The 20,384-nt window shown below is 24.1% G+C and overlaps 1 long non-coding RNA gene across 1 annotated transcript in view; it reads left to right on the plus strand.

The window, feature by feature from the left end:
• Positions 1 to 4,195: 4,195 nt before the first annotated feature.
• Positions 4,196 to 20,384, plus strand: part of LOC129607706 (uncharacterized) — a 49,774-nt gene continuing 33,585 nt past the window's right edge. Inside the window, exons 1-2 of the long non-coding RNA XR_008696834.1 lie at positions 4,196 to 4,261; positions 19,643 to 19,745. This is a non-coding gene — a long non-coding RNA (uncharacterized LOC129607706). The remainder of the gene's footprint in view (positions 4,262 to 19,642; positions 19,746 to 20,384) is intronic.

Here is a 20,384-nt window from a genome sequence, read left to right on the forward strand (position 1 = left end):
TAATATTATATTATAATACTTCAAATTACATACATAATATATAAATAAATATATTATTTATTATATATTTATTATATGTATATTATTTATCTTAACATATGTATATTTATTTACACTACCAGTTCCAATGGAAGTAAATATGAGCGAAACAATATTTTATAATATAAATATTCAATGTATAAACGCATGTATGTATACACGCATATACAGTTTAGTATAACATCATGGTATAACTATACAGGCATATATACAAATCTACACGTATGCATGTACAAACATACATACATATATTTTTTTATGGTTCATAATGTGGTGGTTTTCCACATATTGTGTTGTTTATTTAATCTATGTATTTTTGCATGCATTTTATACAGTTACAATTTTTAATTATGTATTTAAATATTATTTTTTTTGTTTGCTTTAATAATTTTCATTTTGTTTTTTTTGTGATTTTTGATTGAAATAATATAGTTTACTATTTCAATTTATTTTATTAAATTTCAAATGGCAATTACAAAAAATTATTTCTTATAAAATGACAGCAAATAAGCAAAATTTAATAAATCAAGCTAATTAAGGTTATGTAAATTCAATTGTTCAAATTTCAAAAAAAAAAACAAAACAATGTAAATTTAATTGTTCAAAATTCAAAACAAAAATTCAAAAAGAGATTCTCAATTTAAATTTAATAATCTAATTATTAATTTCGATTTTAACACAAAATTGTTTTGTTGCTAGAGGAATGTAATTCACTTGTGTATTTTATATTTACTTTATTGTGTATGAAATTTGCGTTTAGAAATAATATTTATACAATTAAATCTACATGGGTGCAGTATAAACTGAAAAATGATCATATTCATATTTATGAGGTATGTATCTATGAAAATTTCAAATACAAGTATTATAATTTATCGCATTATAATTTAGTACAACCGATTAATCAAATATTAACATAAATTATAAAAACCTTAATCTTCTTCTCTTTTGTACCTAATATTGCTCATTCTTTCTTAATCTCTTTCTTTATATTTCTCCCTTTTTTTTTTTGGTAACATAACATCGACATTAAATAATTTCCATACAAAAATTCGTTTCTTCATCTATGTAGTTATACATACATATATACATATTTTTTTGTTATAAGCGTGTATAAATATATTTATGTATATGAAAATCTCAAAAATTTTTCAGATATACTTTTATGTTTTCAATCTCGTTATTTTATTTTAGCTTCATAAGTTTCGATTATTATGATTACTAAATATTTATAAACAAAATATATGTATGTATATGTAAAACATAAATATTTATTTACATACGTGTAATAGATATATTTACATGCTCAAGTAAGTAAGGATGTATGTATGCATATAATAATATAACAATTTTTCAGTTGAGGAAAAATAGATAAATAGTATAAAATATTTAATGTATAAATATTTTAAACGCATGTACATAATGTATATACTTGCGTACATACATATGTATGCATAGGGATGTTTAAGTAATATGTTGTATACTTCAATGTACATATATGAATATAGAGAATTTTGCTTTATGATTTGTATGTATATAGTATTTTTATCAGAAACTATTTGTAATTTACTTAATGTCAGATAACATGATAATGAAAATAGCTATAGTATTAATAACAAAAATATCATTAGCATGAGCGATATTATTTCATTTAAATATAAAATAAATAAGTACACAAAAAGAGACCCAATTATGTAAAAGTATGTATTATAAAATTTAAATGTTATAAAAAATATTTTTAGTATACGCATTCACTTAAATTTAAAACAAAGAAAAATAACAACAATATAATTTTTTATTATTGTTGTTATTTATGCATTAATTGTTTGGAACTTTATGTACATTACATATACATACAAATATAAGTATGGACATTTGAACACATTTAATGTACCTACGTGACTGATTGATTGTATAACTTTTTTATTTAAAATTTTACAAAAATAAGAAACAAGAAAATATACAAAAAAAAATTTGCAAGAAAATAATTTTTCCTATAATTTAATAAGAGAAAAATAAATTAAGAGGGCAAAAGTCATAAAATTACAAGTATTCTTACATTTAAATAGAAATAAGAGACCAAATGAGAAATTCATAAAAAATATTAATTTTTTAAGAATTCATTTTGGAAGAGTGTTAAAATTCGATATTTTTAATGGCTTAAATTAAATAAAGGAAAAGAATAATATAAAATTAAATATTTATAATAATGAAAAAAACCTTGCAAAGTTTTTTCAACCTTATAGGGAACAATATTCGAATTTATTATACAAAAAGAAAACAAGCAAAGAAAAAAGTTGCCAAAAATGAGAGAGCGTAAAATGAGTTGTCAAACCTGTATGTTTGCTAGATGTAGATATCGATAACTTTATATTAAGTATATTGAACATACATATGTAATTTGTTTTTGTAGCTTATTTTGCTTATAAGGAACCGATTCACTTTTTTTTGTTATATTATTTAAGACATTATTACATACATAAATGCCTAAAGAAAATGACAATACTCAAAAATAAGTTATTTTTAGAAAAATAAGAGAAAATTTTTCACATTTAATTTTTAAGAGAGATGAAAAATTGAGTAATTTATGCTATTCTCTAAGTTTGTTTCGTCATTGAAGAATTAAGAAAAACTCTTAGCAAAACTTTGAGCAGAGATTTTTCAATGTATAATTACTTTCTTTTAGGAATGGTAAAAGAGAAACACACACTTGTGCAAAAGAATAAACCAACATTCTCCCATTTCAAGAAACTTAGTTAAATTTTCTTAACAACTACATTCAAAGTATGTATCTCACTTCATCTCCATACATATGATTTTAAAAGTGCTAAATGTTGTAAAGTTGAGTTGTAAATTTCAAAATGTTAGATTTCTTTGTTCTTAAACATGGAACTAACATAAAAATTTAACATAACATTAAAATGTATACAACCATGGACAAAACTTCAATGTGAGTCTGACATTCACATATTTCTCTGATTTCTCAGCAGATATTTGTTACTCTCTGCTTAGTTTGTGAGAAAATATTAGTGAAGAAAGTGTATGGATTATTTTTTTACTTTAAAAATACTTGTTTCTTTTTAAGGTAATCATCCTTTCCAGACTTAATTTAATTTATAATTTGATTATATTCTTTAATTTTGCAAATTTAATTGCAATAAACCCATTTAATGTCTAATATATGTCTATAATTCTCCTATCACGTAACAATACACGTTATGTACATTTTTGATGTCTATATTTCAATTATAATATTTCGCTCTCTACACCTGAAGCTTTATTATCATAAAAATTATATCGAAATTGAAAATTTTAATTAAAAAATTACATGTTTTACACTACTTACATAGTTCTCACTTATTTTTTCTCATTATTAGTGGATGTTATAAATGAGAGAATTGGATTTTGTACTCATATTTTAGTGAGAAAAATTTATAATTTCATTCAAAATAATGCTTTTATTTTTAAATATAATATAAAAATGTTATTACAATAATTACAGTTTTTAAAAGAAGAGATTTAAAATAAACTTGCTTATGCGAAACAAAGATTCATTCAACAGTAAAGGAGAGCGTTCTTTAACTGTGTCTAAATTTGCTTAACACTCATATTATCCTATATTTCTCTAAGGGATATTTTTGAGATATTCTCTTTCTTCCATATAAAATTGTTTATTTATATACGCATACATACTCATATTCTCAACAACTCAATTTGACCTTTTATTTTGGTATGTTTTGCTTTGTTAATTTGTGTTTTTGCGTTGCATTTGTATTGTACTGTGTAACAGTGTTTGTGAATTATTAAAAATGAGAATGGTCTTTCTCATTTTGTATTCGGATAATTTCGGATTTATATCGTATTTATCTCTCTTCTCTATTATATAAGAGAAGAGAGAAGAGTAAAAGAAAAAAGTGAACAATGCAATAAAATTAAAAACACTTAAATAATAATACAAAACAAAAAAAAAGAAAAACATTTCAAGTTTTTTGTTCTCGTGCGTTCATGAATAATATGAATTTCAATAAAAATGGAATGGGACAAAAAATTTAAACAGAAAAAAGAATTAAAATAGAAAAAAAAATAAAATAAATACAAATTTTTTTTCCATGAACGAGAAAGGAAAAAAAGCAGTAAAACGTTTAGTCGCGAGAATATCGCGCTCGGCAAGACGTTGTATTCGGATAAAATATTGTATGTACTAGTTTATTTCAGAAGAGAGGTAACACGCGGCGAAATTTTTGATTTTATGTTTTTCTTCTTTTTTGTTATTTTTATATCACAACACAAATTTATTATTATTATTTTTTTTGTTCTATTTCGTTTTTCCTCTTAATATCTTTTTGTGTTTTTTGTTTTTTTTTCTTGGTTTTATTCGTTCATTTCAGTTTTCATTATTCAATGGAATATCATATCAATCTATAGATTTTCGCTATACAATTATGTTTATCTATATGTAAAATATGTATATGTACATAAGAATATACATATGGTATGTGGAAACGAATGTATACAATTTTTTAGTACAATAATATTATAAGGTACACACATATATACATATAGTATAATTTTTTTTGTATTATGAAGATTGTATACATTAATTTACATTATATGTGTGCCTACTTATGGTATAATATACAATATTGATAAGTATAAATTTGTGTATATTATTAAAGTATTCACTCGAATTCAAATAGAAGGCCTTTTGATATTTTTATTGAGTTCTTTTTTTATTTGAAATTTTTGTTGCCTTTTATTTCATTTTTTTACATATTTTTGTTGGTTGTTTGTTGCAGACGATTTAAACTGACAAAAAGTTGAAAAATTATTTTAAAGATATAAAGAAGAATAATGTAATAAAATAAAAAGAACAACAATAATATACAGAAAGAGTGCGAAAGAGAGAGAGAAAGAGAAAAAATTACAATATAAAAAATTTGAAAATAAAATAATTAAAATACATTTACTTATGTACATACATATGTACATAATATAAATACACTAAGGTATATATACATACATACATACACCAATTTAAATGTACATTTTAGGTTTACATACTTACAATTGAATACTGAACTGACTAATATGTAAGCATGAAAGTTTTGTAGTCATATAATTTAGTAAATGTAATTTTATACGAATAATAATTGTAAATATTTTCAAAACTATTTACAGGAGCGGATTTTCTTTTAAGCATTTATGTAAATATATGCATATATATACACACATACTTATTCGACGTCAACACATTTATTCACACAAAAATATTTAAATGTGTATATTACTACTTATATTTACATATATGTATGTATGTATAGATTTGAATATAAAGTATGAAAAGAGAAAAAAATAAAAAATTAAATAAATAATGTTTTCTTATTATATTTCTAGAATTTTTTCTTTTTTGTTTTATAAATGTATGTATGTATGTATGTGTGTGTGTATTCCTTTCTTATTTTGTTTAGAATGGAGTAAAAATATTATTGGGGTCATAATTTAGTTATAAATATCTACATACTCACGTACAACTTTATATAAATATAAATATATGTATATGAAAAATAGAATCTTTAACGTAGGTACTTAAATATTTACAAACATACGTATGTTTATATATATTATGTAGATACAAATAATTAAATTTGATGTATATGGTAAGCTTGACAATCTAAAACGGATATGGAAATATGTATTTTTGTTTTATATTCTTTAAATGACAATTAAATTTGAATTAATCAATTTATTTGTAATGAATATGGTTTTTAAGATTACATAGGGATTAATATCCCTATTGTTTGTAATTACACACAAAAAAGTACACCTACATCAGAAAATTATTATTTATTTCATTTGAATCTCCTTTGTAATATACCAGAGATTGCCAAGAGAGAATTTTCAGATCCCTGGCGCAAAGGATGTGACACAGTTAAAATAAATACAAAATTCTTTTATAAAATAAAACGAACTTTTGCAAATATTGTCGTACTTAATTATAAAATACAAAATTTATTTTTTCTATACGTGGAATGTATACCTACATACTTGTTTATTTTATGAAAAATACCTGCCATATGAAATGTGAATATATCACTTTATTTAGAATTGTATTGTATTGTAGAATTTAGAGAAGATGCAAAAAAAAACAAATGAGCAAAAAAATTATAATTTTGATTCCCACAATAACCATAAATACAATATAAATACAATTATTTTTTTACATCTGTATACATAAATAAACACATACATATAATGTATGTACCTACTACTTTATTATTATTTAATTCCGTATACTGTTATACACAATTCTTTTAATATACAATACACTGTTACCACATACATACATATACATATATAATTTTTTATAAATTCCTATTTGAATGAAAAATTTTAGAAAATTCTGTAGACAAATAAATGGAAATTATAACCAGTTATACTGACTGACTTATAGCTTAATTGTGACCTCGTTTTAGCCATAACGTCATAAATTAGTTTACTAATTTTCATGGTTTGTTTTATTGCTATTTGTAATGCTGAATAAAGCATGCTCTATTAATTACATATTAATAATTTAAAAAATTGAATCAAATAGACTGTTAAAGAGAGTTAATTATGTTTGTTGCATAAAATTGGGAGTAAATTATTTGTATACTCGTACCTAAAAAGTATGTAGGTAGGTACATATCTACAACATGTTTCGCTAAAATGTGCATGTTTTATATTACGTGATATTCAAAGAGTACCTTACAAACATCTTTATTTCATTACCTTTAATGCCAGAATATAAGAAATCACTTTTAATATATGTATGTAAGAAAATAGCATAAAATAATGGGAGTGAAATTTGTCAATAAGTTAGAACATGATGCAAGTAGTTTTTTTTTGTAAATTGTATTATATTGATAAAAAGTAATTTTACTGATAATATTCAAAAATTTTTGTTAAATAGTTTACACTAACATCTGTCCATATGTTATAGAAATAAATACAAAACAATTTTTACTCTGTGTATCAATATGTATGTATATGTATGTATGTACATATGTATATAATAAATATTTTTGAAATATTTTTAATATTTCATTTATGTATATCTAAATCATCATTAATATTAATATTTTTGTTTTTTGTAAAAATATCTGTCACTTGATAATTATTTTTTTAAATAGGTAATAATTAAAACAAATCATAATTTTTTTTAATTTCAATTCAATGTACAAATTTGAATGAAAAGAATTCGATGATTTGCATTATTCGATAATTAAAATTTTGATTACTAATCTTTACCTAAATTTGTAAAATAAATTTAAACTTTTAAAATGATGACAAGAATTCCTCTTGGGTTGCGAATAAATCTCAAAAAAAAAAAGGAAAAAAATTTTGAGTTTGTAAAAATGTCAGTTTATATAATTTAATAAATAATCAATTATTATTACATACAAATGTACATATTGACAAATTTCTAGAAAACAAAAAACATAAGTTAATATTATTAAAATAAATGAAATTTAATTTGCTTATTTCCATTAAAGTTTTTATGAACTTTTATTTAAAAAAAAAATTATTGTTGACATTTAATTTTCGTAATTGATTAATTATAAAATTTGTTAAATTAAAACAACTATCTACATTATATTATGTAGGTAATAAAGTTAAAATTGAATTTTATATTATAAATTATATAATATATTATGTACATATATAATTACGAATGTATATAATAATATAATTAATTAGGTATACTTGATATTTAAGGTGGAAGGATTGTAAACGATGCGTATAATATTCAAAAAATGCATTTTGTGATAAAAAAAAAGTAGCAATAGCAAAATACAGTGATTTCGTGTCTCACAGGGCATTTACATAATATGTTTTTTTTGCTATAAAGATGTTTAAAATCATCGACAAACAAAAATAGGCGGGGGACTACCGCAACCTAAAACACCCCTGATGGTCAAAACTTCCCAAAACTGATTCAGTATTATCCTTGCTCTATCGTGTGCTTGTGTCTTGTATCTTGAGATATCGGTCTATATGACTTTGCTTCATTGAAGGATTTCCCTAGTTTTTCTGCCAAAAACGCAGCAATTCGTATTGTGTTTACAGACATTTTTTAGAAATCGCTTGATCTACATAAGTACACCTGCTTTTTGTAGTAGTCAAACTTAAGATTTCATCATTTGTGTTGTGTTATTCTCAATTTCTTCATATTCTTCATACCTTTCTTAACTCCTTTTCTTATATCATTTTCTGTAATTTTGGATGTTTTTTCTTTCTTTCTGTGAGTATTTAACTCAATTTTTTTCTATATTTGATGTGAAAGTATTAGTCTTTTTTGGGATCCTTTCGTGAGACCTGTTAAGACTGGGCTGCCTTTCATTTTCTTTTCTTGTAATTCTTTAGCCACTAAATAGCCTCGGTAACAAGCAGGATGGCCTCACCGCAGTTTGCGCATTTGACTTGAAAGTTATTTTTTCTATTACACTCTGCCGTCATATGATTATTAGTACATTTAGCCACTCTATGGCAAAATCTTTGTGTATGTTCAAATCTCGTTGTTGTGTGTTGAATAGTGTCAGATTCTCAAGTTTTCTTTCATGTGTTGAAGATATTCTATTTTATATATGTATTTCATTTATGTTTTCAGCATAATCTAAGGGAAGCATGAAGAGGGTCAACTTTTTAACAGTATTACGTTATTTTCTTTTGTTTTTTTTAATTTTATTTGTCACATCTACATGCATTTGAATCCGAGAATCTTATTGAATATTTGATATGTGTACCCAATTCCAAGGTCCCATTCATATTAAACCTGAAAATGAAAATCAAAAATTATAATAAGACAAACATACACACATATTTAAATATATTATTTAAAATTTTATTGTCATTTAATAATTACATAATTAATGACTTAAATTTACATTTCTACGTATACATACATACCGCTATTTTATGTATCTATATGTATGACACCATATTTGTTTATTTAACCAAATGTTATGTGAGTAAGTAAAGGAGCCAGATAATATGCCATTATGTATAGATTTGTTTTTAACTTATTTACTTAAAACCAACATGCTACTAATTTACAAACTATGTACGTTAGTATATATGTATGTATGTATGTAAATTTAAATGGAAATTATTTTGTCATAATTATATAACAACAGAGATTTTCGGTAATAACAATCTTTAGAAAATAATGAAAAAATATACACGCACTAAGAACCGAAACAATAAAAAGACTATTAAAAGAAAAAGAAAACCATAATGACATTATGCCATGAAATCGGGAGAAAAATAAAACAAACACTATAAAAAGAATGAAAATCAAAAAAAAGAAGCAAAAATACAAAGAGAAGCACTTATTTTTAATTTGTATACCAAAAAATTCCCAATTCGTATATGTGTGTATGTACGAACGTTACACCATATGATATATATTATATACATACGTAAAATTTATCCACATATATTCATACGATTTAATATACGATAAAACAATTATTCACAATAAAAACAGCAACAAAACTTAAAAAAAATTATAAACAGTCAAAAGAGATCACTTCACTGCATATCACGATTTTTTATTGTATTGTTGTTATTGTTTGTTTGTCGTATGGTTGTCGTTGGCTTCGTTTATTTTTTATTTTTTACAGCAACGATAATAACAAAACACCGTCATCATTTTACTACACTATGCACGTACATATATGCATTATATTTGTATAGCATTTTTTATTATCAGACTATCATTGTACAAACTACAAACATGTATCGTGTTAAAAAAAAATGTATCGTGTTCGTATTATATAGATCTACACCAAATTGACCATTGAATAAAAAAAACAACGTTATAAAAAGTATAATTTTGGTGTAGACATACATTATTTATGTACATATGTGTATAAAGTGTATTATGCATTTATGTATCCATTTATATACGCACTAAAATATGCATTTCAATAGGAATTCTCTTTTAATTTCTTGTTGTAATTTTTCAAAAAGTTACAATAACTTTAAGTACCTCAATAGTTCACTTTTTAATCACAATATTCTACACTAAATAAACAAACATTTAAGTTGAAGGTATGTATGTATGTAGTACATAATATGTACATATATCGATATAGTGTTCTGTATTATTATTGGACTTACGAAGGATATTATTGTACGTAGTTATGTATTGCACATACGTAAGCACATGATTGTATGTATAATTATACCCACTTTTAGAAGCACAGAAAAATATAATTATATTTCTATAAACTTTAAACAAGAGTGGCTGTTGGCGACATCATCATAAATATTATAATATGATACATACATATGTACATGCATACATATATATGGACATGTGAAAACTTATATTATATACATACATATGCATGTATGGATAGAATTTCAGTCTATATCATCATAATCATCATTAACATCGTCATCAATAGCATCAATATCAAATATTTTGAAAAAGAAAAAAAAAAGATACTAACAAAAATGAACGGAGATGATTTGTTATTTGGATCGGTAAAAGTTAATGTTGTATGCTGAAAAAAAAAAACTCATTGAAAAAATTATAAATCCAAACATATACATAAATACATTATATATGTACATATGTATACATAACGGCAACATATGAACTTTTACATGCTTGTAGGAGAAGAATAAAAATTATGTATGAATGTATGTAGGTAAAACCATTACACTTATTTCATTTATTATTATTTTTTTTTTGGTTTTTTTATTTTTTACCTTTTTTTTATTTTCAAAAGTGAAATGAAGCTATTATTCTACGTTTTATAATAATAACAGCTGGAAAATGGAATACATAACAAAATTTAAACTTTTTTTACACTTGTACAATTTAAATATTGTTATAAGTTTTAATAAAGTTGTATAGACAAATGTACACACATGTGTATAAATATGAATAAAAACAAACAGTAAAAATGCATATACTTATTTATTTATTTACATATGCACTAATTATGTATATGTATGTATGAATCGGCGGTTGAAATCCGGAATTGAATATTTTAATTCGAGGGGTATTGAATTTTAATTTGAAGGAAAATGCCATTAAACTATACTGATAAATTTGTATGTGTGAATGTGACTAAAGTTATATTTTATATGGTAAAAAGAAATGGAAAATTTATACATACATATGTGTGTACATAATATGTATGTATGTACCTACAATGAAATAATAAAAATTATTTCAAAAGCTGTTAAAAGTCTTATTTTTTTTACAAATTATGTTGGTATAAAAATTACATTTCTTTAACCACAATTTTGAGGAATTTAAGGAAAATGTAGAAAATTTTTTAAGAACATTAAAAATTTTTATTTAAACTTCTTTTTTATTACATACTTACATACCTACATGTACGTAGCTTCAATGACTTAAGATACTTTAGATTTAAATAACCGACACAATTATTATAATAATTACTACATGAAATGTAAACATACATACATATGTATTTTCATATGTACGTATGTACATATGTATTCTATAATATGTACGTGCATTCGGATTTACCTTGATTATCAGTATGCCAAGTTTTATATATGGAAATCTACACATCCATACATTCACATCCATATTGTATTCTATAATACACATATGCAGATACACATACGCGAGTACTGTAAAACAAATAAGTAGATAACAAAAACGAAATTCTTTTTTGTTGTTGCTTTTCTTTTCAAAATAAAATTTAATGAAGAAACGAAAGCAATGCTTAAGCAAAATAATAACAAAAAAAGCAGACAAAACAGACAAAAAAAATATTATTTAAAATTAAAAATTTACAAAGAAAATAAAGAAAAAATCATACACAAAACAAAAAATATTCACAATAAGAAAATTAAATAAAAACAGAAAACATCAAAACAAAAAAGAAAAAAAGGCAAAGAAAATGAAAAAAAAACCTTTTTACTCACTTTGTTTTGTTTCTTTTTTTTTGATTTTTTTTCTGTTTAATGCTTTTCTCTTTTTCGCTTTTGCTAAAAACTTAACTACAAAGAGCATTCATGCGCGCTACTTCGTTGTTGTTTTCTTTTTAAGAGTATGTTGGTATGATTTTTACTTTTTTTTTTCTTCTATTTTTTTTATTGAGTTTACTGATATCTTTTTACACATTTTTATAACATTTTGGATTTTATGTCAAGTGATATGTACGCCGTTTGTATTATCAGGCAATAAAAAAGAAAAAAAAAAAGAAAAAACTAAGAAAAAAAAATGATTTTATAACAGTTTTATTATTACGATTATGCATAATTAATGCTTTACATACCAATTTTTATCAATATACATAAGTACAATAGTATAATAAATCTAGCCACACATGTATGAATGTACATTTGAATGTAAGTATGTGTGTATGCGATATAATACGTAATTCATTTATTAGATAGGAAATTCGGTAAGTGACTGAAAATTTAAAATATTTTAAAAAGAGCATTTATAATGGTATTGTGTATTCTATTGAGTTTTCGACTTACATATTTGTGGCCAACTAGTATCGATTATTGTTCTTATATCCTATATTTAGCAGAGGGTGTCTATCCAAAAATTGCAATCAATGTCTAGTGTGTCCACCTGAAGAAGTTTTGCTTCAATCATGTTATGTATCAAACACATTTGATTGTTTTTTTTTTCGCTGATCTTCAGAAATTCAGAATTATCTTCTGATTGACTAAGCTGTGTTGTTTATTGTTTCAAAGTGTGGCTAGGTTGCATTTGTTACTAGGTTGTTATTGCGGTCTGTAGTAGGGCGTGTTCTGTTTTCTTTTCTCCTGATGAGATGGCAACTTAATATACATACGTATAATTATGTGTGTACATTTAATTGTTGAAGTGTTTTATTAACTTTTTAATGAGTATATGTAGGTACATAGATTTAAGAAAGAAATTTAAATTTATTAATTATTAAAAAGTTTAGTCGTACTTCAACAGCTTTCCACAACAGAAGTTTTGTTGTTTAACATTTTGTTCTTTTGTTCGAAGTTTGTTTCAGTCCCATACAAGTATCTAAGACTCTATTGTTTATATATGTACATATTCCATATTTATGGTGTGTACCTACATTTCAAAATATTTTTACCGGGTCTTTGCCTACAAGACATATGTAACTCAAATTTTATTTTCCTTCATTATTTTTCTACATAATCTTAGTTTTCAGTCTACAATACCACCATTTTATGTTGATAAGTGAAAATATCTTCAAAATATTTTTTTTTACTATTGCTTTCCTTCAAAATCTATTCTCTTCTTATACACAAGTAAAAACAATTTTTTTATTATTTTTGTCTTTACGTTTTGAAATAAATCAAAAAAGCTGTTATTAATTTTCTGAATGGTCACCCTTTTTTATTATATTTCATTATTTTTTCTGGTTTATATGTAAATGCATACATCCGTACATTATATGTACTTGTACATGTAATTTTATTGCATAGAAATATTTGTATTGTATGATGCACAAAAAACAAAAAGAAAGAATTGTCTATCATGACTAACAACTTGTCATAATCAGTAAAACGCACATACATATAGGTTAAAAATCAATACCACAAAAAACAAATAAGCTACAACAATGCTCCTTTAACCTCATTATGTACATACCATACGTATATACATACGAGAGCATGTGCATATGTTCATTAATAAAATATATTTTATCTCCATTATACCAAATTATAAGTAGACACGAGTATGTGTATGCATGTAAATATGTGTATAGTTAAAATACTGAATTTTTGTGTGCTAAAAAACCCAATATTTTAGCTAAATTCTCACATTCATAGCACACAGTATAACAATAAAAATAACAGTAACATAGGAAAACATAAACTAAAAAAAAATTCATTCGAAGAATTATGAAAGTTCATAAAATAATTGTAATAAATTGACCCAAAAGTTCTCTATAATAAATCATATTTGGTTACATTAAACCTGTCAACTGTTATATTGCAATTTTTTTGTTCCTGATTTTTGTCATCATTATTACTATTTTATTGTTTTGTAATTGAGTTTAAAGATTTCTCAATACCTTTCAATCAATTTAAAGTATTAAAGCATTAATATTATGAAAAAATATATGTATATACATATGTATGTATAAAAGAATAATAATATAATACATATTATATAGTATAATTCCCACATCAAACAAGAAAATATAGGATACTTTTTGTTATATGCAAAAAGGCATCTGTATAGGGCGGTTAGTAACAAAATATTGCATTAACTCAGATGTTGGAAAGAAGAGAATAACTATACCACTCAATATTATGTAAAACTATTCTGTTTTTGTATAATTTATCAACATGCTTTTATACGAGGAACATATGAACATATAAAATTAAGATTTTATCTACACTAAAGCTATGAATATAGGTAAATTTCTATTTACAGTAAATAATAATATTGAAAATATAATAGTTAGAATACGATTTTTTTTGTTAAACACATATGTAAGTAAGTATAAATGTACAAAATTTAATTTAAGACAACATTTTATTCATACTTACAATATATGTAATTCAGTGTTGAATCGATTGTCATTGACGACATTTCTCTTTAATTTTTATAGAATGCCACAATTTACGTAATAAAAAAATTACTAATTTTAAACTAAATTTTATTATTTATAAGATTTCTTCTGAAAAATGTAAGAGTTATTCTAAGGGCACAGAGTTTGAATGCTTATTTGTATTCCATAAGTTAATATTCAAGCGTGCACACATGCAACTGTATGATCGCATTTAATTAAGTTATCAAACAGTCTGTAATTGTTTACAAACCAATTGCAATTTAGTAATTCCAAAGTGGTCATTTGCTTATAGTATGTGCGCAATTAATTAATAATCAAACTGCAATCACAAAACTAAAAATTGCATGTCTACCAGAGCTCTAAGGGTAATTATATTTTTTTGTAAATACAAAGTGTTAACAAAGCGGTTAAAGAATGAGGTTTTTCGTTGATTTTACTATATGTATCGAGTAATATTCTCTCATTTATCATCAATATATGTATTTAATTATTATTTGAAATTTTCATCTTGGTAAATTGTGAAAAAGTCTGATGAATATATTACACATACTAAGGCGTTTAATAGACCTATTATATATGTATATGTATGTAGCTTAAATCAGATCATCAAAAATTCAAAATTGCTAACCCTATATTTAAACAAAGTATGTAAATATTTTTAAGAATTTTCAAGCATTAGTGAATAAAAAGCATTTCTAATCATATTGCTTTTCGTTTTTTTCATTTCAGAACAAAATAATATTTCAATTCTGAAGCATACTTTTATTGTACAATAAATTTAACTGCATTCAAACATATGTATACATACGTGTATATATTCATTGTATATGGCCTTATACATTATAGGAAATTTTCATTATATCCATAAAATCCATCACAACTATCGATTCTAAATATTTTTTTATTCCTTTTACTCTCATCTTACAATTCTCATCTACATCATTTTATTTTCAATAAGAATATATAAAAAAGTTTTTTTTATCCTGAATTTATTTATTCTTTTTTTCAGTCCGTTATAACAAGTAGATGAGATTTTTTTTTATAAGTATATACATACATACATACATATACATTATGTCTAGTTATATTCATATGGATCTAAAAGGTTTATATCAGTGTATAAGGTACATGTTATAGAATATGTATATTTTAATCATAACTTTAGAACTTTTGTTATTTCTTTTTTACCATGTTGTGACTACCTTATATTCAATTCCCCGTATATGTATATTTATACAGAAATTCATGACAAGGTATTTACTTACATAAGTACATACATATAATAAAAAAGTTAAAATGCTAACAAAAATAATATAAATTTCATGGCAAATGTGTATATAAAAACTGTAATAATAATTTTCTATTAAATGTACATATATACATATGTATGTACGCATAGAAAGGAGAAATATTGAAGTTTCATTTTGATTGTTTCTTTTGGTGTTTCGTTGATATGCTTACACTTCCGAGTATATGTATATCTTTTTATAATAATGCAAGTGTTTGTTATCCGGCAAATAAATTCATAAATATTTTTAGTTGGCGCCAAACTTCTATAACGAAAATTTAGGCTATTCAAAAATCTATGCGCGTACCTATTTCTTTAAATTAGTAATAGCATGATTTTGTTATAGTAATTTTTCCGAGAAAAGCTCCATTCCATTAGAGTATTCGTCCTCTGATGAATTACTTAGTCTTTTAGACATACAATTGAATAATATGGGCGTTTATTTCAAATAAAACCTCTGAGAACACGGAAATTAATTTTAATAAAGGAAGATCACATAGTTTTAAGTAGTAAAACTTAATTATTTTACCAAAAATTGTGTTGTATAACAAACATACTTATAGTTATTTTCGACCATAATGATTTTGTGTTTAAATCTCAATAATTGTAATTATTATTTTTAAAAATAAATAAAAAACAAAAAAACGTCTCTTGATAATTTTAATAAGGGTCATGAAAATTTAACGTTTTTGGCCTTCATCTTTATTGGACCAAAGCAATATATTTAAAACTCTTTAACTGTAAAAGAAAAATAAATAACGTTATCAATTATTTATGTTACAATGTCTTTTATCGTTACTTTTTTATTTTCTGTTTTTCTGCAATTTTTCTTAATTATTTTTATTATAGTCTTTTTTTCCTACCTTAACTATACTTTATTTATAACTTATGTCATGTTTAACTGACTTTTGATAAAGTTGGTTGAATTTGCATGCCATTGAAGTTTAAGTTACAAAAAAAAACATAAAAATCAGAATTGTTAAGTCAGTAATATTGTTAACAGAAAAACCGCAAAAGTATACGAGAGAATCAAAAAAAGAAAAACCAAAATTTTTTCCTCTCCTAACTCTTTCTGTTTATTTTTGTTTTTTTTATGATTTCTACATAGATTTTTCTTTCAAATTGACTGACTTTAAAATTACACAAAATACACGAGATGCATAAAATTTGAGAATGAATTGAATAAACAAAAAAAAAAAACGAATAAAAACAGAAATGATAAAAAAAATATCATCAAGCAGAAAAAACAACCTAAGAAATCAGTCTATGAATTTAGATGAGTTCAGAGACTGACTTGAGTCCAACCAATATGCATTTGGAAATGGATTTTTTTCTACCTTAAACGAGAAAATATTTAAAATGATAACCATTAAGGCAAAAAGAAATAAGTGAGCGGGGGGAAATGGGTATAAAAACGAAAACTAAACAACGATAGAAGTGAAAGAAAACTAGAAAATAGAAAAATTCGAATGCTCAAATAAAAACAAAAATTGCAAAGTAACGAAAAACGTATACGATAAAATTTACTTTTATTATTTAACTTTTGTATCGTGTTCACTTGCAAATATATCGGTATGTGGTTTAATATAAATATTATGGTATAATTACATTTTGTATACATATCTTTTGGATGCACATAAAATGTATACATAATCATTTTATTTGTTAAGGTAAAATTACGAAAATATGAGAAAGTGACTTGCTTATGAAGAGAATTTAAAATTTTTAACAGAATTAATACTCACTTCAAATTAATTTAACTATTCAATAACAACCTTATTATATTTTAGTGTCATTCAGTATTTGGATTACTTATACAAGGAGCTTTTGAAAATGAAGTTAGTAATGGAAGTGTGATTTATAACTACGGCTATGTGTATTTCTGATTCGGCTCCAAATACGAAACCTTGGTAGACATTACCATGGTATTAACGCAAACAAATTCTAATATAAACCGTTTTTTATTAATGCGCATTTGTGTGTTTTGTTAAAAACAAAATTGTTTTCGATATTTAGTTCCAACCTTCTCATATCTGATGCAAATATGGTATTATTTTGATGAAGTTCGAAGTACTTGCAATTTAACTTTTTTTTTTTTTGATTTTATTTACTTATTTTTTTTTTACTTTACTTGAATTTCATTTTACTTTTTATGAGTTATAATATATATACATACAGATAGAGTATATATATATACATACATTCATAGATGTACTTATGTATATTATATTATATTATAAAAACTTGAGAATTGAGTGCGCAGTAAACACAAAAAATGAGCAAAAAATAAGAAAAAGAGAGAAGAAACAACATAAAAGTAAATCGTTTAGGAATCAACGAACCATAACGGAAAGTTTTTAATATGCTGTTGATGATGACGATTGATGATGGGGCTATATGGATTCCTATATTTTATTTTTGAGCCGACAATCCAAAAGGAAAGGTACATCATTTTTAGCAAGCATATAAATTTTTATATGTATGTACTCGTATATCCATATGTGCGGTTGTTTCCAACAACAAAATTTGTTCTGTGCTTGCATGCATAGTGCATAATTATGTGCATACATTATACACAACTGAATATACTTAGATACATACGTATGTATATATGAATGGGAATATCAATAAATGTTGAAGAGTTAAATATATGGAAACAAACAATTTGATGCATTCGATAATTATCTTGATCTTGTTTACAGTTATCGTTAATATCAAAAAAAAAAAATGGAAGATTATAATCAGTGGTAAACGAAAAATCAAAACAAAAACCAGTAACAAAAAAAAAGGCAAATAAATTTTAGAAAAAAAACTTTGATTTTTTTTCTCTTCTAAATTTTCGTTTTGTTTAGTAGTTTTTATGCAATTGTTGTAATTGTTTGTCGTGCAAAATTATGTAAAAATTTAGGTCATGTTTTATGCTTAGGTTTATAGGTACATACCACTTTTTTACTTGGAAAAATATGAAAAGAATAAACAAAAAAAGTAAAGAGATTAGAGCTATTTTATAATATTCACTAAAAATAATTAAAAATTAAAAAAAAGACACAAATTAATATTGTTCATATTTTTAAAAATGTTATTGCCTAAGAACTATTAGGTATAGATTGTTGTTACAAGGTGAAGTTTTTGTGCACTACAGTACGGATGTACGGAAAATAATGACATTAATTTGAAATTATTGTAGTCAAAAAAAGATTATGTTGTTACAAGTGAGCTAAAATAGGCGTATTTAGTGAAACTTTTGGCAAGTTTTCGCGATTACTACTTAAGTAAATAAGAGATAGAGGCTGTTGAAACAAATTATTTTGAAAATTTAATGAATATTAAGAAATTGAAAAAATATTAAGAACTTAAAATTAATATTTTGAAAATTTTTATGAGTGCTTTTTGACTAAACTAAAGCGGATGATATGGGGCTTGTACTAAAATGCAGATCTAAACTCAACTTGTCTTATTTTGAAATACAATTTTAATTGCAGCAATTAATTTGGCGTTAGATCTAAATTGTAGTAAACGGCCGTAGGTTAACCACAGTACAGCATTGTTAATGCTAAATAAGACTTCATTAGTACAAAAATCATCAAAAAAGAAAAAGTACAGCAAAATTACTGTTTTTTGCGGTTCAGATAAAATTTTAAATAATATTCAAAATTATTATTTCATTATAAGTCTCTATAATCAAATAGTTCATTTTAAATTTTTAAACAATCAAAATTTAAATTAATATTACTTTATTTTTCAGATATTTCGACCTATTCATCGGCTTATGTTTCATTGAATTGGATTAACTAAATCTAATAGCAAGCTGTAAGCTGTAAATTTATTGAAAATCGTTAATTAAATTGGTATGTATCTTACAACAGTCAATGTTTTGTTTTGTGGCATGGCGTAATAAATAACAGTAAAACCCAAAAGATTTTACCTTTGCTACATATTGTATATATATATTTATTATTTTTCCGTTGTTTATTTTTTTTCTCTTTTATTGTACTGCAACAAGTCATTTTCGATCCCCTTGCTTGATGCCTGGTTTGATATTGCAGTCTGTGATCTCCATAATGTACACCACAGTCAGCACTATGTTCTTTTTATCTGTTTATTACGGGTTCTTCACCTGCCAGTTTCCAAATTTCCACATTGGAGATTATTCTTGACCATTTATTTATGAATGTCCCAAGTTTCACTCCCATACAACAGTATTGGTTTTATACAAATCCCGAAGTGCTTTAACTTAGTTTTCTGCTCGGACCGGACACGCTTAATGCAGCTCACATGTAGAGTTTCGCTTTCATCTCTTCATCTGTATGGGAAATGTATGGGACTTGCCACTGACCAACTCATTTATGTTTTTATTATTTCATATAAAACTGCATTTATATGCACCGGGCATGAATTGCATCGAACGGTGATGATAAATTCCACTCAATTTAAAGTTCCACGATAATTATCAATGTATTAGATTGATATATTCAACTTCGTTTTAT

This window comes from Condylostylus longicornis, unplaced genomic scaffold (genome assembly GCF_029603195.1).
Source record: "Condylostylus longicornis isolate FDR11 unplaced genomic scaffold, ASM2960319v2 ptg000028l, whole genome shotgun sequence".
Lineage (NCBI taxonomy): Eukaryota > Metazoa > Arthropoda > Insecta > Diptera > Dolichopodidae > Condylostylus > Condylostylus longicornis.